Genomic DNA, 13075 nt, shown 5'->3' with positions numbered 1-13075 from the left:
AGTGTGACGAGGATGCCCCTGTATATCGGTGAGTGTGAGCGAGGATGCCCCTGTGTATCGGTGAGTGTGATGAGGATGCCCCTGTGTTTCGGTGAGTGTGAGCGAGGATGCCCCTGTGTATCGGAGTGTGACGAGGCTGCCCCTGTGTATCGGTGAGTGTGATGAGGATGCCCCTGTGTATCGGTGAGTGTGATGAGGATGCCCCTGTGTATCGGTGAGTGTGACGAGGATGCCCCTGTGTATCGGTGAGTGTGATGAGGATGCCCCTGTGTATCGGAGTGTGACGAGGATGCCCCTGTATATCGGTGAGTGTGAGCGAGGATGCCCCTGTGTATCGGAGTGTGACGAGGATGCCCCTGTATATCGGTGAGTGTGAGCGAGGATGCCCCTGTATATCGGTGAGTGTGAGCGAGGATGCCCCTGTGTATCGGAGTGTGACGAGGCTGCCCCTGTGTATCGGAGAGTGTGATGAGGATGCCCCTGTGTATCGGTGAGTGTGATGAAGATGCCCCTGTGTATCGGTGAGTGTGAGCGAGGATGCCCCTGTGTATCGGTGAGTGTGACGAGGATGCCCCTGTGTATCGGTGAGTGTGATGAGGATGCCCCTGTGCATCGGAGTGTGACGAGGATGCCCCTGTGTATCGGTGAGTGTGACGAGGATGCCCCTGTGTATCGGTGAGTGTGACGAGGATGCCCCTGTGTATCGGTGAGTGTGATGAGGATGCCCCTGTGTTTCGGTGAGTGTGACCGAGGATGCCCCTGTGTATCGGAGTGTGACGAGGCTGCCCCTGTGTATCGGTGAGTGTGATGAGGATGCCCCTGTGTATCGGTGAGTGTGATGAGGATGCCCCTGTGTATCGGTGAGTGTGACGAGGATGCCCCTGTGTATCGGAGAGTGTGATGAGGATGCCCCTGTGTTTCGGAGTGTGACGAGGATGCCCCTGTATATCGGTGAGTGTGAGCGAGGATGCCCCTGTGTATCGGAGTGTGACGAGGATGCCCCTGTATATCGGTGAGTGTGAGCGAGGATGCCCCTGTATATCGGTGAGTGTGAGCGAGGATGCCCCTGTGTATCAGAGTGTGACGAGGCTGCCCCTGTGTATCGGAGAGTGTGATGAGGATGCCCCTGTGTATCGGTGAGTGTGATGAAGATGCCCCTGTGTATCGGTGAGTGTGAGCGAGGATGCCCCTGTGTATCGGTGAGTGTGACGAGGATGCCCCTGTGTATCGGTGAGTGTGATGAGGATGCCCCTGTGCATCGGAGTGTGACGAGGATGCCCCTGTGTATCGGTGAGTGTGACGAGGATGCCCCTGTGTATCGGTGAGTGTGACGAGGATGCCCCTGTGTATCGGTGAGTGTGAGCGAGGATGCCCCTGTATATCAGGGAGTGTGTGTGAGCAAGGATGCCCCTGTGTATCAGTGAGTGAGTGTGAGCGAGTATGCTCCTGTATGTCATTGAATGTGTGAGTGAGGATGCCCCTGTATATCAGTGAGTGTCAGCGAGGATGCCTCTGTGTATCAGTGAGTGAGTGTGAGCGAGGATGGCCCTGTTTCTCAGTGAGTGTGTGAGCGAGGATGCCCCTTCATATCAGTGAGTGAGTGAGTGAGCGAGAATGTCCCTTTATATCAGTGAGTGAGTGAGCGAGCAAGGATGCCCCTGTATATTGGTGAGTGTGAGCGAGGATGCCGGTGAGTGTGAGCGAGGATGCCCCTGTATATCGGTGAGTGTGAGCGAGGATGCCCCTGTTTATCGGTGAGTGTGAGCGAGGATGCCCCTATGTATCGGAGTGTGAGCGAGGATGCCCCTGTGTATCGGAGTGTGAGCGAGGATGCCCCTGTGTATCGGTGTGAGCGAGGATGCCCCTGTATATCGGTGAGTGTGAGCGAGGATGCCCCTGTATATCGGTGAGTGTGAGCGAGGATGCCCCTGTGTATCGGTGTGAGCGAGGATGCCCCTGTATATCGGTGAGTGTGAGCGAGGATGCCTCTGAACATCAGTGAGTGTGTGAGCGAGGATGCCCTTGTGCATCAGTGAGTGTGAGCGAGGATGTCTTTGTCCATCCATGTGAGTGTGAGCGAGGATGCCCCTGTCTATCAGTGGGCGAGTGTGTGAGCGAGGATGCTCCTGTATATCAGTGTGTGAGTGTCTGAGCGAGGATGCCTCTGTATATCAGTGTGAGCGAGGATGCCCGTGTATCAGTGAGTGTGAGCGAGGTTGCCCCTGTATATCAGGGAGTGTGTGTGAGCAAGGATGCCTCTGTATATCAGTGAGTGAGTGTGTGTGTGAGCGAGGATGCCCATGTATGTCAGTGAGTGACTCTGAGTGAGTGAGTGTGTGAGAGAGAGGATGCCTCTGTGTATCAGTGAGTGAATGTGTGAGAGTGTATGCGTCTGTGCATCAGAGTGTGAGCGAGGATGCCCCTGTATATCGGTGAGTGTGAGCGAGGATGCCCCTGTATATCGGTGAGTGTGAGCGAGGATGCCCCTGTATATCGGTGAGTGTGAGCGAGGATGCCCCTGTAAATCGGTGAGTGTGAGCGAGGATGCCCGTGTATCGGTGAGTGTGAGCGAGGATGCCCCTGTACATCGGTGAGTGTGAGCGAGGATGCCCCTGTACATCGGTGAGTGTGAGCGAGGATGCCCCTGTACATCGGTGAGTGTGAGCGAGGATGCCCCTGTACATCGGTGAGTGTGAGCGAGGATGCCCCTGAATATCAGTGAGTGAGTGTCTGAGCGAGGATGCCTCTGAACATCAGTGAGTGTGTGAGCGAGGATGCCCTTGTACATCAGTGAGTGTGAGCGAGGATGTCTTTGCCTATCTGTGTGAGTGTGAGCGAGGATGCCCCTGCATATCAGTGAGTGAGTGTATGAGTGAGGATGCCTCTGCATATCAGTGAGTGAGTGTCTGAGCTGGGATGCCTCTGTATATCAGTGTGAGTGAGGATGCCCCTTTATGTCAGTGAGTGAGTGTCTGAGCTGGGATGCCTCTGAACATCAGTGAGTGTGTGAGCAAGGATGCCCTTGTACATCAGTGAGTGTGAGCGAGGATGTCTTTGTCCATCCATGTGAGTGTGAGCGAGGATGCCCCTGTCTATCAGTGGGCGAGTGTGTGAGCGAGGATGCTCCTGTATATCAGTGTGTGAGTGTCTGAGCGAGGATGCCTCTGTATATCAGTGTGAGCGAGGATGCCCGTGTATCAGTGAGTGTGAGCGAGGATGCCCCTGTATGTCAGGGAGTGTGTGTGAGCAAGGATGCCTCTGTATATCAGTGAGTGAGTGTGTGTGTGAGCGAGGATGCCCATGTATGTCAGTGAGTGACTCTGAGTGAGTGAGTGTGTGAGAGAGAGGATGCCTCTGTGTATCAGTGAGTGAATGTGTGAGAGAGTATGCGTCTGTGCATCAGAGTGTGAGCGAGGATGCCCCTGTATATCGGTGAGTGTGAGCGAGGATGCCCCTGTATATCGGTGAGTGTGAGCGAGGATGCCCCTGTATATCGGTGAGTGTGAGCGAGGATGCCCCTGTGTATCGGTGAGTGTGAGCGAGGATGCCCCTGTGTATCGGTGAGTGTGAGCGAGGATGCCCCTGTACATCGGTGAGTGTGAGCGAGGATGCCCCTGTACATCGGTGAGTGTGAGCGAGGATGCCCCTGAATATCAGTGAGTGTCTGAGCGAGGATGCCTCTGAACATCAGTGAGTGTGTGAGCGAGGATGCCCTTGTACATCAGTGAGTGTGAGCGAGGATGTCTTTGCCTATCCGTGTGAGTGTGAGCGAGGATGCCCCTGTATATCAGTGAGTGAGTGTGTGAGCGAGGATGCCCCTGTATATCAGTGGGTGAGTGTGTGAGCGAGGATGCCCCTGTATATCAGTGGGTGAGTGTGTGAGCGAGGATGCCCCTGAAAATCAGTGAGTGAGTGTGAGCGAGGATGCCTCTGTATATCAGTGAGTGAGTGTGTGAGCGAGGATGCCCCTGTATATCAGTGAGTGTCTGAGCGAGGATTCCTCTGTATGTCAATGAGTGTGTGAGCAAAGATACTGATTCACAGTGAGTGAGTGTGTGAGCGAGCATGCCCATGTTTTTCAGTGATTGAGTGTCAGCGAGGATGCCTCTGTATATCAGTGTGTGAGTGTCTGAGCGAGGATGCCTCTGTATATCAGTGTGAGCGAGGATGCCCCTGTGTATCAGTGAGTGTGAGCGAGGATGCCCCTGTATATCAGGGAGTGTGTGTGAGCAAGGATGCCCCTGTGTGTCAGTGAGTGAGTGTGAGCGAGTATGCTCCTGTATGTCATTGAATGTGTGAGTGAGGATGCCCCTGTATATCAGTGAGTGTCAGCGAGGATGCCTCTGTGTATCAGTGAGTGAGTGTGAGCGAGGATGGCCCTGTTTCTCAGTGAGTGTGTGAGCGAGGATGCCCCTTCATATCAGTGAGTGTGTGAGCAAAGATGCCCCTGGATATCAGTGAGTGAGTGAGTGAGCGAGAATGCCCCTTTATATCAGTGAGTGAGCGAGCGAGGATGCCCCTGTATATCAGTGAGTGAAGATGCCCCTGTCCATAATTGAGTGAGTGTCTGAGCGAGGATGCCCCTGGATATTGGTGAGTGTGAGCGAGGATGCCGGTGAGTGTGAGCGAGGATGCCTCTGCATATCGGTGAGGATGTGAGCGAGGATGCCTCTGTATATCGGTGAGTGTGAGCGAGGATGCCCCTGTAAATCGGTGAGTGTGAGCGAGGATGCCCCTGTGTATCGGTGAGTGTGAGCGAGGATGCCCCTGTACATCGGTGAGTGTGAGCGAGGATGCCCCTGTAAATCGGTGAGTGTGAGCGAGGATGCCCCTGTGTATCGGTGAGTGTGAGCGAGGATGCCCCTGTACATCGGTGAGTGTGAGCGAGGATGCCCCTGTACATCGGTGAGTGTGAGCGAGGATGCCCCTGTACATCGGTGAGTGTGAACGAGGATGCCCCTGTACATCGGTGAGTGTGAGCGAGGATGCCCCTGAATATCAGTGAGTGAGTGTCTGAGCGAGGATGCCTCTGAACATCAGTGAGTGTGTGAGCGAGGATGCCCCTGTATATCAGTGAGTGTCTGAGCGAGGATGCCCCTGAAAATCAGTGAGTGAGTGTGTGAGCGAGGATGCCCCTGTATATCAGTGAGTGAGTGTGTGAGCGAGGATGCCCCTGTATATCAGTGGGTGAGTGTGTGAGCGAGGATGCCCCTGAAAATCAGTGAGTGAATGTGAGCGAGGATGCCTCTGTATATCAGTGAGTGAGTGTGTGAGCGAGGATGCCCCTGTATATCAGTGAGTGTCTGAGCGAGGATTCCTCTGTATGTCAATGAGTGTGTGAGCAAAGATACTGATTCACAGTGAGTGAGTGTGTGAGCGAGGATGCCTCTGTATATCAGTGTGAGCGAGGATGCCCCTGTGTATCAGTGAATGTGAGCGAGGATGCCCCTGTATATCAGGGAGTGTGTGTGAGCAAGGATGCCCCTGTGTATCAGTGAGTGAGTGTGAGCGAGTATGCTCGTGTATGTCATTGAATGTGTGAGTGAGGATGCCCCTGGAGATCAGTGAGTGTCAGCGAGGATGCCTCTGTGTATCAGTGAGTGAGTGTGAGCGAGGATGGCCCTGTTTCTCAGTGAGTGTGTGAGCGAGGATGCCCCTGTGTATTGGTGAGTGTGAGCGAGGATGCCCCTGTGTATCGGTGAGTGTGAGCGAGGATGCCCCTGTGTATCGGTGAGTGTGAGCGAGGATGCCCCTGTGTATCGGTGAGTGTGAGCGAGGATGCCCCTGTATATCGGTGAGTGTGAGCGAGGATGCCCCTGTGTATCGGTGTGAGCGAGGATGCCCCTGTATATCGGTGAGTGTGAGCGAGGATGCCCCTGTGTATCGGTGAGTGTGAGCGAGGATGCCCCTGTGTATCGGTGAGTGTGAGCGAGGATGCCCCTGTGTATCGGTGAGTGTGACGAGGATGCCCCTGTGTATCGGTGAGCGTGAGCGAGGATGCCCCTGTGTATCGGTGAGTGTGATGAGGATGCCCCTGTGTATCGGTGAGTGTGAGCGAGGATGCCCCTGTGTATCGGTGAGTGTGACGAGGATGCCCCTGTATCTCGGTGAGTGTGATGAGGATGCCCCTTTGCACCAATACACCATCGGTTTGCTCTGGGATTGAACATTTCTCAGTGTGATGATCATCGCTCCCCATCAGGTGGGACACAGACAGCTGCCCAGTGAAACCCAGTCAGTCCTTGTTCCCCATTAGAAATTCTCCCCTTTCTCACCCTCACCGACCCACACTTGTCTTCACTAATCTTGTTCTTTTTCCATCCTTGGACAATCTTTTCCAGTCCGCTTTGATCTTCCTTCCACCTTTCCTCTCATCCTCTGCTTTTCCTCTCAATCTCTTGCTCCTTTTTTGTTGAATTCTAAACTGCTCCCAATCCTCAGCCTTCCTGCTTTTTCTGCTCACTTTATCTCACTCCTCTTTCCATCTAATCCTTTCCTTCATTTCTTTTCTTAGTCCCGGTGGGGCCGCTTTTCTTTTGCTGTTTTTGCCCAGAAAGGAATGAATGACGGGAAATCCGGCCCACTCTTCGCCTGAGGATAAACCCACTGACTGAAACTATCGATAGTTGGTGGGGAATTGGAGGGGAAACATCTCTCGGGGCCTCTCCACACACAAAGGGGGACATGTCCTTCCCTCCTGGGTCGGTCTCTCTCTCTCCATTTCACCCGTTCCGCCTCCGCCGCCATTTTCCCTCCAAACCGCCTTCGTCTTCACCAACTTCGCGCCATTCGGGCGTTGGAGAGCCGGGGCATGCGCAGTGATTACATTCACCGTCAATTAACGCCCCCTCCCACAATCGGCCCCTGCGATTGGGGCAGAAGTCGCTGATTGACATCTCCGCTCACCAATCGGGGCTCGGCACCCGCCCCGCGCTTCATTGACTGACCGCGAGAGGGGACGGCGGCTCGGGCTCACGTGGCTGTTGATTTTAAATCTGTGTGGCCGTTAAACCGACACAGCGCGAGTGTGACGTCAGTAACCTGGCAATAGCGCGCGTCGTTGAGGGGAGGGGCCGCGAGCTGACTGATGGGAGAGTCCAGGCGACTGGAGAAGATCAACCGGTCCCCATCCACCGCCATCATCTCAATCCACCGCCATCCTCCCCCTGGAGAGGATCAACCGGTCCCCATCCACCGCCATCATCTCAATCCACCGCCATCCTCCCCCTGGAGAGGATCAACCGGTCCCCATCCACCGCCATCCTCCCCCCTGGAGAGGATCAACCGGTCCCCATCCACCGCCATCCTCCCCCCTGGAGAGGATCAACCGGTCCCCATCCACCGCCATCCTCCCCCCTGGAGAGGATCAACCGGTCCCCATCCACCGCCATCATCTCAATCCACCGCCATCCTCCCCCGGGTGGGGGTGTGAATCAGACGGTTAATCAGACTCATTCATTCCTTTCTCACCTCCAGACTCCACTATTCCAATACCCTCCTGCCCGTCCTCCCATCTTCCACCCTCCATAAACATCAGCTCATCCAAAACTCTGCTGCCCGTATCTGAACTCGCACCAAGTCCCGTTCACCCATCACCCCCTGTGCTCACTGACCGACATCCGCTCACGGTCCGGGAACTCCTCCATTTTAAAATTCTCATCCTGGTTTTCAAATCCCTCCATGACCCTCGCCCCTCTCACTATCTCTGTCACCTCCTCCAACCCTCCAAGATCTCTGCACTCCTACAATTCTGGCCTCTTGCCCAACCCCCGATTTCCATCACTCCACCATTGGCGGCCGTGCCTTCACCTGCCGGGGCCCCAAGCTCTGGAATTCCCTCCCGAAACCTCTCCACCTCTCTCTCTCCTCCTTTAAGACGGTCCTTAAAACCTACCTCATTGACCGAGCTCTGGATGGGCTCGAACCAGAGCTCTCCACAGCTGTAACATAACTTCCTCCCCTTTCTATTCCAGCCCTCTTGAGATAAAGGCCAGCACTCCTTTAGCTTTTTTGATTACTTCTTGTACCTGCCCACTGGGTTTTAGAGATTTGTCGACTTGGACCCCGAAATTTCTCTGCTCATCCACAGTTCCCACACTCTTCCCATTCAGAAAATATTCTGATTTGTCTTTTTCTGATCCAAAGTGGATGACCTCACACTTGCCCACATTAAACACCATCTCCCACAGTTTTCCTCACTCACTGAGTCTGTCTGTGTCCCTGGTTTCCAGTTTCCCAATAGGGTCAGATTCTGTTTTCAGTACAAAGTAACAGGTAATCAAATCTACTCTTTTTTTGAGGTATTATGAGGTGTTACGGAGTTGAGGTACAGATCGGCTGTGATTTAATAGAATGACGGGACAGGATCGAGGGGCTGGACGGCCTCCTCCTGTTCCTGTGTAATGGACTCGAGGGGATGGACGGCCTCCTCCCGTTGCTGTGTAATGGACTCGAGGGGATGGACGGCCTCCTCCTGTTCCTGTGCACTGTTTATTGGGTGGGGTGAGAAACAAACGGGTAATGACAGTGTCACACAGTTGGGGGAAGGCAGTGAACCGTGTGACACAGACAGTGAGAGAGGATGTGTGTATATATTAGTGAGTGATTGTGAGAGAGAGGATGCCTCTGTTTATCAGTGAGTGACTATGAGTGAGTGTATGAGAGAGGATGCCTCTGTATATCAGTGAGTGAGAGAGACAGGATGCCTCTGTATATCAGTGAGTGAGTGTGAGAGAGAGAGGATGCCTCTGCATATCAGTGAGTGAGTGTGAGAGAGAGAGAGAGGATGCCTCTGCATATCATTGACTGTGAGCGAGGATGCTTCTGTGTATCAGTGACTGATTCTGAGTGAGTCAGTGTGTGAGCGAGGATGCCCATGTATATCAGTGAGTGACACTGAGTGAGTGTGTGTGTGAGAGAGGCTGCCTCTGTGTTTCAGTGAGTGACTCTGAGTGAGTGTGTGAGAGAGAGGATGCCCCTGTGTATCTGTGAGTGAGTGTGTGAGAGAGAGGATGCCCTGTATATCAGTGAGTGACTGTGAGTGAGTGTGTGAGAGAGAGGATGCCTCTGCATATCAGTGAGTGTGAGCGAGGATGCCCATGTATATCAGTGAGTGAGTGTGAGAGAGGATGCCTCTGTAAATCAGTGAGTGATTCTGAGTGAGTCCGTGTGTGAGCGAGGATGCCCATGTATATCAGTGAGTGACTCTGAGTGAGTGTGAGAGAGGATGCCTCTGTGTATCAGTGCGTGACTCTGAGTGAGTCAGTGTGTGAGAGAGGATTCCTCTGTAAATCAATGAGCGAGTGTGAGAGAGAGAGGATGCCCCTGTGTGTCAGTGAGTGTGAGCGAGGATGCCCCTGTACATCAGTGAGTGAATCTGAGTGAGTGAGTGTGTGTGAGCAAGGATGCCCCAGCATATCAGTGAGTGAGGATGCCACTGTTTTTCAGTGAGTGTGAGTGAGGATGCCCCTCTGTATCGCTGAGTGTGACGAGGATGCCCGAGGATTGGTGTGTGTGAGCGAGGATGCCCCTGTATATCGGTGAGTGTGAGCGAGAATGCCCCTGTGTATCGGTGAGTGTGAGCGAGGATGCCCCTGTGTATCGGTGAGTGTGAGCGAGGATGCCCCTGTGTTTCGGTGAGTGTGATCGAGGATGCCCCTGTGTATCGGTGAGTGTGAGCGAGGATGCCCCTGTGTATCGGTGAGTGTGAGCCAGGATGCCCCTGTGTATCGGTGAGTGTGAGCCAGGATGCCCCTGTGTATCGGTGAGTGTGAGCGAGGATGCCCCTGTGTATCGGTGAGTGTGACGAGATGCCCCTGTATATCGGTGAGTGTGAGCGAGGATGCCCCTGTATATCGGTGAGTGTGAGCGAGGATGCCCCTGTATATCGGTGAGTGTGATGAGGATGCCCTTGTATATCGGTGAGTGTGAGCGAGGATGCTCCTGTGTATCGGTGAGTGTGACGAGGATGCCACTGTATATCGGTGAGTGTGACAAGGATGCCCCTGTGTATCGGTGAGTGTGAGCGAGGATGCTCCTGTATATCGGTGAGTGTGACGAGGATGCCCCTGTATATTGGTGAGTGTGAGCGAGGATGCCCCTGTGTATCGGTGAGTGTGAGCGAGGATGCCCCTGTGTTTCGGTGAGTGTGAGCGAGGATCCCCCTGTGTATCGGTGAGTGTGAGCGAGGATGCTCCTGTACATCGGTGAGTGTGAGCGAGGATGCCCCTGTATATCGGTGAGTGTGAGCGAGGATGCCCCTGTGTATCGGTGAGTGTGATGAGGATGCCCCTGTATATCGGTGAGTGTGAGCGAGGATGCCCCTGTGTATCGGTGAGTGTGATGAGGATGCCCCTGTATATCGGTGAGTGTGAGCGAGGATGCCCCTGTGTATCGGTGAGTGTGATGAGGATGCCCCTGTGTATCGGTGAGTGTGAGCGAGGATGCCCCTGTGTATCGGAGTGTGATGAGGATGCCCCTGTGTATCGGTGAGTGTGATGAGGATGCCCCTGTGTATCGGTGAGTGTGATGAGGATGCCCCTGTGTATCGGTGAGTGTGAGCGAGGATGCCCCTGTGTATCGGTGAGTGTGACGAGGATGCCCCTGTGTATCGGTGAGTGTGACGAGGATGCCCCTGTATATCGGTGAGTGTGAGCGAGGATGCCCCTGTGTATCGGTGAGTGTGATGAGGATGCCCCTGTGTTTCGGTGAGTGTGAGCGAGGATGCCCCTGTGTATCGGAGTGTGACGAGGCTGCCCCTGTGTATCGGTGAGTGTGATGAGGATGCCCCTGTGTATCGGTGAGTGTGATGAGGATGCCCCTGTGTATCGGTGTGTGTGAGCGAGGATGCCCCTGTATATCGGTGAGTGTGAGCGAGAATGCCCCTGTATATCGGTGAGTGTGAGCGAGGATGCCCCTGTGTATCGGTGAGTGTGAGCGAGGATGCCCCTGTGTTTCGGTGAGTGTGATCGAGGATGCCCCTGTGTATCGGTGAGTGTGAGCGAGGATGCCCCTGTGTATCGGTGAGTGTGAGCCAGGATGCCCCTGTGTATCGGTGAGTGTGAGCCAGGATGCCCCTGTGTATCGGTGAGTGTGAGCGAGGATGCCCCTGTGTATCGGTGAGTGTGACGAGATGCCCCTGTATATCGGTGAGTGTGAGCGAGGATGCCCCTGTATATCGGTGAGTGTGAGCGAGGATGCCCCTGTATATCGGTGAGTGTGATGAGGATGCCCTTGTATATCGGTGAGTGTGAGCGAGGATGCTCCTGTGTATCGGTGAGTGTGACGAGGATGCCCCTGTATATCGGTGAGTGTGACGAGGATGCCCCTGTATATTGGTGAGTGTGAGCGAGGATGCCCCTGTGTATCGGTGAGTGTGAGCGAGGATGCCCCTGTGTTTCGGTGAGTGTGAGCGAGGATCCCCCTGTGTATCGGTGAGTGTGAGCGAGGATGCTCCTGTACATCGGTGAGTGTGAGCGAGGATGCCCCTGTATATCGGTGAGTGTGAGCGAGGATGCCCCTGTGTATCGGTGAGTGTGATGAGGATGCCCCTGTATATCGGTGAGTGTGAGCGAGGATGCCCCTGTGTATCGTTGAGTGTGATGAGGATGCCCCTGTATATCGGTGAGTGTGAGCGAGGATGCCACTGTGTATCGGTGAGTGTGATGAGGATGCCCCTGTGTATCGGTGAGTGTGAGCGAGGATGCCCCTGTGTATCGGAGTGTGATGAGGATGCCCCTGTGTATCGGTGAGTGTGATGAGGATGCCCCTGTGTATCGGTGAGTGTGATGAGGATGCCCCTGTGTATCGGTGAGTGTGAGCGAGGATGCCCCTGTGTATCGGTGAGTGTGACGAGGATGCCCCTGTGTATCGGAGTGTGACGAGGATGCCCCTGTATATCGGTGAGTGTGAGCGAGGATGCCCCTGTGTATCGGTGAGTGTGATGAGGATGCCCCTGTGTTTCGGTGAGTGTGAGCGACGATGCCCCTGTGTATCGGAGTGTGACGAGGCTGCCCCTGTGTATCGGTGAGTGTGATGAGGATGCCCCTGTGTATCGGTGAGTGTGATGAGGATGCCCCTGTGTATCGGTGAGTGTGAGCGAGGATGCCCCTGTGTATCGGTGAGTGTGATGAGGATGCCCCTGTGTATCGGAGTGTGACGAGGATGCCCCTGTGTATCGGTGAGAGTGACGAGGATGCCCCTGTGTATCGGTGAGTGTGATGAGGATGCCCCTGTGTATCGGAGTGTGACGGGGATGCCCCTGTGTATCGGTGAGTGTGAGCGAGGATGCCCCTGTGTATCGGAGTGTGACGAGGATGCCCCTGTATATCGGTGAGTGTGAGCGAGGATGCCCCTGTATATCGGTGAGTGTGAGCGAGGATGCCCCTGTGTATCGGAGTGTGACGAGGCTGCCCCTGTGTATCGGAGAGTGTGATGAGGATGCCCCTGTGTATCGGTGAGTGTGATGAAGATGCCCCTGTGTATCGGTGAGTGTGAGCGAGGATGCCCCTGTGTATCGGTGAGTGTGACGAGGATGCCCCTGTGTATCGGTGAGTGTGATGAGGATGCCCCTGTGTGTCGGAGTGTGACGAGGATGCCCCTGTGTATCGGTGAGTGTGACGAGGATGCCCCTGTGTATCGGTGAGTGTGACGAGGATGCCCCCGTGTATCGGTGAGTGTGATGTGGATGCCCCTGTGTATCGGAGTGTGACGAGGATGCCCCTGTGTATCGGTGAGTGTGACGAGGATGCCCCTGTGTATCGGTGAGTGTGAGCGAGGATGCCCCTGTATATCAGGGAGTGTGTGTGAGCAAGGATGCCCCTGTGTATCAGTGAGTGAGTGTGAGCGAGTATGCTCCTGTATGTCATTGAATGTGTGAGTGAGGATGCCCCTGTATATCAGTGAGTGTCAGCGAGGATGCCTCTGTGTATCAGTGAGTGAGTGTGAGCGAGGATGGCCCTGTTTCTCAGTGAGTGTGTGAGCGAGGATGCCCCTTCATATCAGTGTGTGAGCAAAGATGCCCCTGGATATCAGTGAGTGAGTGTGAGCGAGGATGCCGCTGTATATCAGTGAGTAT

The sequence above is a fragment of the Heptranchias perlo genome, unplaced genomic scaffold, assembly GCF_035084215.1.
Source record: "Heptranchias perlo isolate sHepPer1 unplaced genomic scaffold, sHepPer1.hap1 HAP1_SCAFFOLD_98, whole genome shotgun sequence".
Taxonomy (NCBI): Eukaryota; Metazoa; Chordata; class Chondrichthyes; order Hexanchiformes; family Hexanchidae; genus Heptranchias; species Heptranchias perlo.
The sequence above is the reverse complement of the archived record's forward strand: the minus strand, read 5'-3'. Positions refer to the sequence as shown.